Here is an 8,577-nt window from a genome sequence, read left to right on the forward strand (position 1 = left end):
GCAGGGCTATGAATCACTCACTCACTCATTTATTCATTCATTTGTGTATTACTGAGGTCTCCTGTAAGGCTGTGGAGCTGACAGTCCAGTGGAAATCAGAGAAATGTGTGATAACAAACATGCTAAAGACATGGGCTGGGCCATCTGAGATACATCTATTGGCCCCATCCCACTTGGAGCAAAGGAAAATGAAGAAAACTAAAAACACAAGGCAAATACTAGCCCACAGGACAAAACGACCAAAGGAACCAGAGACTCCTCCAGCCTGAGACCAGAAGAACTAGATGGTGCCCGGCTACCACCAATGACCGCCCTGACAGAGAACACAACAAAGAGTCCCAGACAGAGCAAGAGAAAAATGTAGAACAGAACTCAAATTCACAGAAAAAGACCGGACTTACTGGTCTCACAGAGACTGGAAGAACCCCAGAAACTACAGACCCTGGATACTCCGTTAACTCAGAACTGAAACCACTCCTGAATCCCACTCTTCAGACAAAGATTAACAGGACTATAAAACAAAAAACAATACACACCAGGAGAGTGCTTCTAATGAGACTAAACGGGCAGCTCTTGTCCAAAGGCAGGACGAGAAGGCAGGAAGCAAGAGGAACTGGGTGAATGGTCACAGGGAACCCGGGGTAAAAGGGGGGATGTGCTGTCGCAGCGTGGAGGTTGCAGCAAATGTCACAAAACAATATATTCATAAATTGTTGAATGAGAAATTAACTTCACCCAAAGCACAATTAAAAAAAAAAAGAAAGAAAGAAATGGGCTGAGCCTACAGCAAGACCAGGTCTCCCACAGGCCTCCCTGAGCCTGTGGCGTACCAGCTACAATGTAAAGGATCACTGCTAACAAAAACTATGTCTCAATTTCCCCATCTGTCAAGGGGTATTATCATGGCACCTTCAAGTTACTATTAAAACCCTTTGCCCTTGAGTTGATTCCGACTCAGAGGGACCCTATAGGTCAGAGTAGAAATCCCCCATAGAGTTTCCAAGGAACACCTGGTGGATTTGAACTGCTGACCTTTTAGTTAGCAGCTATAGCACTTAACTACTACACCACCACGGTTTCCAAGTTACTATTAAAAAAAAAAAAAAAGTTACTATTAGGATACACTAAAACTCAAACAAAAAACAAAAAACACCCATTGCCATTGATCCTGACTCACGGCAACCCCATGTGTTACACAGTAGAACTGAGCGCCATAGGATTTTCTTGGCTGTAATCTTTACAGAAGCAGATTGCCAGGCCTTTCTTCCATGGCACAACTAGGTTGATTCAAACAGCCAATCTTTCAGTCAGCAACCAAGCACAAACTGTTTGTACCACCCAGGGACCTAAGAACACAATAAATGTTAACTGTTCATATTTTTACAGGCAAGCAGCGGTCATGCCTGGGGGGCTATAAGGCAGAGGAGTAACAGCAGACAGGGGAGGAGTGTCTGTCTGATTTGGGGTGAGGCCTGGCATCATGGAGAAGGCACAGAAGAAGGCTTTTGATGGGTGACAATTTCAGGGAACACAGGCAGGAGCGGGGTGGAATACGTTCAGGCAGAGGGAACAGCGTAAGCAAAGAACGGAACTGGAGGTCTGGAGGGCCATTCTGTGCAGGACCCTAAGGCAGGCCAAGGGGTGAGGACTTTGTCCTGCAGGACAAGAGGCACCCTGGGGGGGGGGTAGGAGGGGCTGGAGCAGATGCGAGTCAGGGTCAGAGGTGTGCGGGACCTCAGGAAGAGAGGACACTGCAAACTCTGTCCCCTCTACACTCCGTCCCACACAGTAAGTGGGGGTAGAATGGGGAGGGGGGAGCTGGGATGGGGTACTCCTGCTGAGGGTAGAAATAGGGCAGAGGGTAGTTACTAAGTGTGGCCTCTTGCCCCTGGCTCTCAGGCTTGTCCAACACAAACCCCAGCAAAACCCTCTCACTTATATCTCCTAGCAGCTCCTCAAGACCATCCCATGGGCAGTCTCTGGGGTCTTTCCTCCTTGTTCAACCATCATTTATTAAGCACTTACTGAATGCCTGGGTGCTGGGGCTGGCGATACTGGCTCCCGTTGTAAGACTGTTGTTAAGCCACTGGTAGCTTGAAATCAGCCATGCTGGGAGGATTTACACCATGGTAACTGGTGAGCACTACCCATCATGAATTTTTTTTCCCCCAGAGAGCTGGCTGCCAGCATACCATTGCCCCCTGCCCAGGTACTGGATACAAAAATGGAGGACCTTGCCCATGGGACTCACTGACAGCAGGGTATGAATCATGTAGCCTCTGGAAAGGGATGTGTGGTCTCCAAGGAGGCAAGCACAAGTCAGGAGACTCTTTCTGGAAGGGGAGCGGTGAGCACCCACCGAAACTGTATGGAGCTGCTCAAATAGTAATGTTTTTTGTTGCTGAATAGTAATGTTATTGTTATTGAGTGGGCTCGGACTCACGGTGACCTTACGTGTAACCCAACAAAACATCGGCCGGTCCTGCGCCATCTTCACGGTCATTGGTATGTTTGAGTTCACATGCCAAACAAACATACCAAATAGGAATAAACCAAACCAAACCTGTTGCATGGAGTCAATTCACCTCATGGCAACCCATAGAGTAGAGCTGCTCTATCGGGTTTTCTTGGCTGTAATCTTTTTTTTTTTTTTCCTTTTTCTAAATTTTGTTTTTTATGTTGTTGTTGAGAATATACACAGCAAAACAAACAATTCAACAATTTCTACGTGTACAATTCGGTGACATTGATTACATTCTCCGAGTTGTGCAGCCATTCTCACCCTCCTTTTCTGAGTTGTTCCTCCCCCATGAACATAAACTCACTGCCCCTTAAGGCTCCTATCTCACCTTTCTAGCTGCTGTTGTCCATTCAATCCCATATAGATAGTTCTCAAAAGAACATAATGCTCAAAGCAGAACCTTTTTATTAGTTAAGTTAAATTATTGTTTAAGTTATATTAGTTAAGTTTGAAGATATTTAAAATATCAGGGGATATTTTCAGTTTCAGGTTTCAAGATTCTCTCTAGGCAATAGTTTCAGGGGTTCATCCACTCTCCATGGCTCCAGAAAGTCTAGAGTCCACAAGATTTTGAAATTCCGTTCTGCATTCTTGACTGTAATCTTTATGGAAGCAGATCACCAGGTCTTTCTTTCACAGAGCTGCTGGGTGGGTACGAACCGCCAACCTTGAGGTTAGTAGCTGATTGCAAAACATTTGCACCACCTAGGCTCCTTCCAAACAGTAACTGCGCACATTTATTGACTATCTTCTTACAACTCAAACAAGGTAATTATCACTATCATCCCCATTTTAGAGACAAGGAAACTGAGGCACAGAGAGGCAAAGTCACTTGTCCATGGTCACACAGTAAAAAGCGGCAGGGCCAGAATTTGAACCCAAGCCACTGGATCTGGAATCGTTGCTCTTAACTTCCGTACGTGACTGCCTCATGGCACAATTATTGCAACAACACCTCCCCACCCCCAAGCAGCACAGGGTTGGGCCGGTCATGGGTGCCCAGTGGTATCTGTTGGCAAACTAGATTCTAATCTCCTGTGGGCAAAGCCTGTGTCCTCTGTACCTGGTTGTCCACCACAGTGCCCCCCACATGAGGGGTATCGTGTTTCTTGGCTTGAATGTCTAAAGAAATTTCTGAAAGGGAACCCTGATCCCCACGTGGAGGGCCAGAGCTGGTTGTGGGGGGCTACATCACGCAGGACGGGGAACAAAGAGTCTTTGGCCTCAGGGAGCAGAGCAGGGTCCTCTGAAGGCCTTGGCTGGGGACCAGAAGGTAGTGGGTGTCCACAGGGGCAAGAGGTGGCTGTCTCTGCAGACCACCCTGCCTCCAGAGCTCCTCACCACTCCTCTCCTCTCCTCCCAGAATAACGTGAGGATGAGGACACACAGCTCGCCCAGCCCCTGACACCCTCCTGTTCCTATCCAGGCCTCACATGACCCTCACCACCACCAGTGAAGCTGGCCTGGCCTGCCAGCTGGCACCAGGTGTCCCCGTTTTACAGATAATAATACCGACATGGCAGCCAGTGATTTCTAAGTACTTCTTAGGTTTCAGGTACCCGTACCCTCCATGCATCATCTCATTCACTCCTCTCCATAGCCCTGAGGAGTTTCTCTCATTCGGGCAGATGTGGAAACTGGGGCTCAGAAGGCTGACTTACCTCAAGCGGTCCAGCTACCACAGTAGAAAGGATCACGGCTGTGTGTCCAGCAGCCCTGATCCCCATCAGGGACACTGGACAGAGCTTCAAATGGGGCCAGAAAGCATCACTCCAAGCCCTGTCATAGCAACTCGCTGCTTTCAGGGGCGAACATCAGCTCCCCGGTGTGGCACACTGCCTTACCTCCACCTGGCCCTCCTTCCATCAGATCTCCACCTGACCTCAACTCCCTTCTCACTCTGCTCACTCACAGAGCTTGACCACTCCTACCTCCACCTCTCAATACACACCAAGCGTTCTCATATCCCCCTCACTTTGCTCCTGCCGTTCCCTCTGCCCAGAATGCCCTTGCCACCTTTCTCCACCTGGCCACTGCTCCCACCTTTCTCCACCTGGCCAACGCTCCCACCTTTCTCCACCTGGCCAACACTCCCACCTTTCTCCACCTGGCCAACACTCCCACCTTTCTCCGCGTGGCTATTGCTCCCACCTTTCTCCACTTGGCCAACGCTCCCACCTTCTCCACCTGGCTAATGCTCCCACCTTCTCCACCTGGCTAATGCTCCCACCCCTCTCCACCTGGCCAACGCTCCCACCTCTCTCCACCTGGCCAAAGCTCCCACCTCTCTCCATCTGGCCAACTCTTCCAATTTCCTGTCATCATCTCTTCCAGAAAGTCCTCCTCCACCTCTGGGCTGGGAGCCCCTTTCACACTTCCCTAGGACCCCATGCCTGTCTCTAACCACCCACAGTACTGCCAGCTCCCCCCAAGTGGGGGCCTTGTCTGGCTCTTCTCTCCATCCCCATGCTTGGCCTTGTGCCTGGGCCTTTAGCAATTGCCTGGGGAGATGACACACTGGAACCACACTCCCCCATCAAGGCAGCTCTTGGTCAGGTGTCCTGGGAGTGAAAAAGAGAGCTATGTGGGAGAGGCCCCCCCCCCCGCGTCTGAGAGACCCCCCCACACACTAAGGTAGCACTCCTGCAAACACCTCCTGTGGAGCATCTGCTGGGGCTGGCCACAAGGGATGACTGGGACTCCCCTCTGCTCCTCGCTGCACCCCAGCTCAGGCGCCTCCACCTCTTCCCCCCATCCCCAGCACCAGGCGCGCTCCCCTCTCCACCCCCGGTTACAGAACTCACTATTTGCAGATATTTATAGCGCCCTCCCCCAGCCAGGTTTCCTCCCCCGCCCTGGGCAGTGCGGTGCAAGAGCGGGAGGCCCCCTCCCCTAGGAAAAGGCTGGGGGCTCCTTCCCCGCTCGCCTCTCCCTAGTCCCCACCGGCAGTTACAGTCCCGGCCTCCGCACCCGCTCGGCACCCAGACCGCGCCTGGGCCTCCACCGCCGCAGCCCGGGGTCGCAGGGTGGGGAAGGCGGGCGCCGAGGCCTCCCGCCCCCAGCCCCGCGCCGCGCCGTAGACTTAGGGGGGAGGCGCAGCGCACAAAGCGGGCTCGGGCCCCGCGCCTCGGGGACGCCCCCCGCCCAGGCCGTAGGAGGGGTTCGGAGGAAGGCGGCTATGCCCTCTGGGGCCGGGGACAGCTCCGCGGAGCAGCCGGGTTGGGGGAGGGGGCGCCCCCCACCTCGGCCCGAAGCGCGCAGAGTCCCCGGCCCCAGGCCCGGAGCTCCCGCCCCCAAAGGTCACGCTCCGGGAGGGGGCTGTGGGAGCCGCGATGGGGGCGCAGCGGAGGAGGCGGAGGGCCGGGACGCGGGGCTGGACCGGCTGCGGGGGCTCCGGGACGCCAGGGTCAACTCACCCATCGCTCGCCGGGTCTCAGCAGCGGCGGCAGCAGCGGCGGCGGCGGCTCCGCGGCCCCCGGGGTCCCCGGCGGGGAGATGCTGCCGTCCGCCGCAGCCTCTCGCCCCATCCCGGGCTCCGGCGGCGGCTGCGGCGAGCGCCCGGCATCGCAGGAGGTGCGGCCCGGCCGGTCCCCGCCCCCACCCCTCCCCCCCGCCCCGAGGCGCCCGACGGAGCCCGGAGCGGCGGGCGGGCGCGGGTGCGGCGGCGAGGCCCGGCCGCGGCGCAGGGGCTGCTCCCGCCGCCGGGGAGCTCGGTGCCCGCCCTGCCTCTGCCCGGCCGCCGGGGCCCCGCTCGCCGCGCCGGGCAGGGGCGCTCGCACCGCAGGCTCGGGCCGCCGCCGCTCCGCGCCTCCGGCTTGTGCGATCCGGTGTGAGTGTGCGCGCGCCCTGCCTGTGACCGTGCGTGCGCCGGCCCACAGTCGGTGCGTCCTGTGCGGTTGTGTGTGCGCTGGGAGGCGGGGCGGGTCAGTGTGTGTGTGTGTGTGTGTGTGTGTGTGCGCGCGCGCGCTGGTGTGTGCATGGGCCCGCGGGTCCGTTTCTGTGTGCGTGGGTGGATGTGCGTATCCGTGGGTACGGGTCTGCGTGACTTGGTGTGTACTCGGGTCTATGTGTGCATGGGCATGCAGATCTGTGTACCGTGTGTGTGGATCTGACGGCTGTGCATGCAGGTAACTGGACTGTGGTTGTGTACACAGGTCTGACCACGTGCAGAGAGGCCTGTACGTCTTGTGCATGCAGGGCTCTGGGCAGCTGCGATTGTGTACACACATCTGTGACCCTGTGGAAGGCCTGGCGTTGTATTGTGGCACATGCCGGGCCTGTAGCAGTGTCTACACAGGTCTGTGCAGTCCGTTGGGGTGTGGGAGGCCTAGTACACAGGCCTGTGGTCCACGTGGAGTGTGGTCCTGAAAGTGCCTGCCTCCCCCCACACCCCCATCCATCCACATGCCCAAAGCACCCTTACTATCTTCAGGATCTGGCCCTGCGACTCCAGGTGATAATCCCCAATCCTCTGACACCAGAGGTCCTATGGGCCCTGCCCAGCTCTTAAGCATCCTCTCCTGCTGCTTGGCCACCACATCCTCTCCACCACCATTTCCACCCTGGGTCCTCACATTTTTGCTTGAGGCCACTTGTCCAGGGCTCCAAGGTGGCCTTCTTACACCTCCTCCCTTGCAGCAGTTTCACTCCGGGGCCACAGAGCAGCCAAATCCACTTGCTTGTGCAAGGCATCCTAGGTATGCAGGCATGTCACACGGCCCCTGCCTTGTACAGGTGCCAGGTGACAGGGAAAGGACTTCAAGACTAGGTCCCAGCAAAGGTGGCAGTCCCAGCAGCCTTTGCTAGACCTTTGGAGCAACCTCAGGCTGATTTTCCTCTGCCAGTACCTCAAGCCCAGCCTCGTCCATCCTTGCCAAGCAGACAGGTCTGACCCTTCTACAATATTCACTTAAGCAGGTCACTCTCCTGCCTGAACCCTCAGTAGCTCCCACTTGCCCTCACCTTAAGTTCAGTGCCTGTGCAGGTTACAAGGAGGGCCTAGCGATATGACCCTGCCCTCTTCTCCAGCCTCATCCATCTACTCCCATCTCCCTGGAGGCTCCTTCTAAGGCAAGGGTGGACAAACTTTTTTTCTCTGAGGGCCAGATAGTAAATATTTCAGCCTTTGTAGACCACAGGGTCTCTGTGGCAACTCTGTCATTGTAGCCTAAAATCAACCTTAGACAATATGTAAAGGAATGAGCGTAGGTGCGTCCCAATAAAACTTTATTTACAGACACTAAAATTTGAATTTCATATCATTTTCACATGTCATGAAATATTCTTTGGTTTTTTTTTTTTTTTTCAGCCATTTGAAAATGTGAAGCCGTTCCTAGCTCACACCTAGGCCCATGGTTTGCTGTCCTCCATTCTTGGCATATTCCTGAGCCATTAGCACCACCCCATGACTCCCTTGCTTCAGGTACTCTGTCACTTGCCCCAAATCCTATCTGTTCTTCCCCCTAAATGTCAGCCTCCTCCTCTCCCTCACCTGCCTCTCCAGCTTTCTCTTCACAGCCCCCCACTAAGTCCTCACTACTGCTCACCTTTGGCCCTGCTTGCCTTTGCTGCCCTGTGCCCTCTGCTTGGGGACATGAGCTCATCACACAGGGCCACCTCAGAGATGTTTTCCTTGCCCCTGACTTCCCCCAAGAATCTGCTTTTGTGCCCCTGGCTTCCCTCAGCCCATGAGAGAAGCACTGGACTTGTTCTCGCTGAACCATTGACACTGGCTGCCTGGCACCAAGCTGGAGACAATATATCACACACTCCGTTCCCCACCCCAACACAGGGGAGGAGGTGAAGCCATGTGCCCAAGGTAACGTCTGGAAAGCCTGGAGCAGGGCTTTCTGTGCCTCACGCTCCTGGCCGCTACATGGTGGGTGTCCGTAGTGCTCATCTGTTTCCTAATTGGTGCTCTTCCTTCTCATGGCAAGCTCTGCTCCCCGCAAGACCGAACCTGGCAGGTCTGGAATGAGGTCTGAACCCCAATATGCCTTCTTGTCCTTTAACATTTTTAATTACATTGGAAGTATGGATAATAGCTGTACATAGTG

The 8,577-nt window shown here is 54.8% G+C and overlaps 1 protein-coding gene across 1 annotated transcript in view; it reads right to left on the minus strand.

The window, feature by feature from the left end:
- MGAT3 (beta-1,4-mannosyl-glycoprotein 4-beta-N-acetylglucosaminyltransferase) overlaps positions 1-5,998 on the minus strand; it is a 40,286-nt gene extending 34,288 nt beyond the window's left edge. Inside the window, exon 1 of the mRNA XM_064283507.1 lies at positions 5,938-5,998. The gene's annotated coding sequence lies outside the window, so the exon portion shown is untranslated. The remainder of the gene's footprint in view (positions 1-5,937) is intronic.
- Between the last annotated feature and the right edge of the window lie 2,579 nt (positions 5,999-8,577).

Source organism: Loxodonta africana, chromosome 4, assembly GCF_030014295.1.
Source record: "Loxodonta africana isolate mLoxAfr1 chromosome 4, mLoxAfr1.hap2, whole genome shotgun sequence".
Classification (NCBI taxonomy): domain Eukaryota; kingdom Metazoa; phylum Chordata; class Mammalia; order Proboscidea; family Elephantidae; genus Loxodonta; species Loxodonta africana.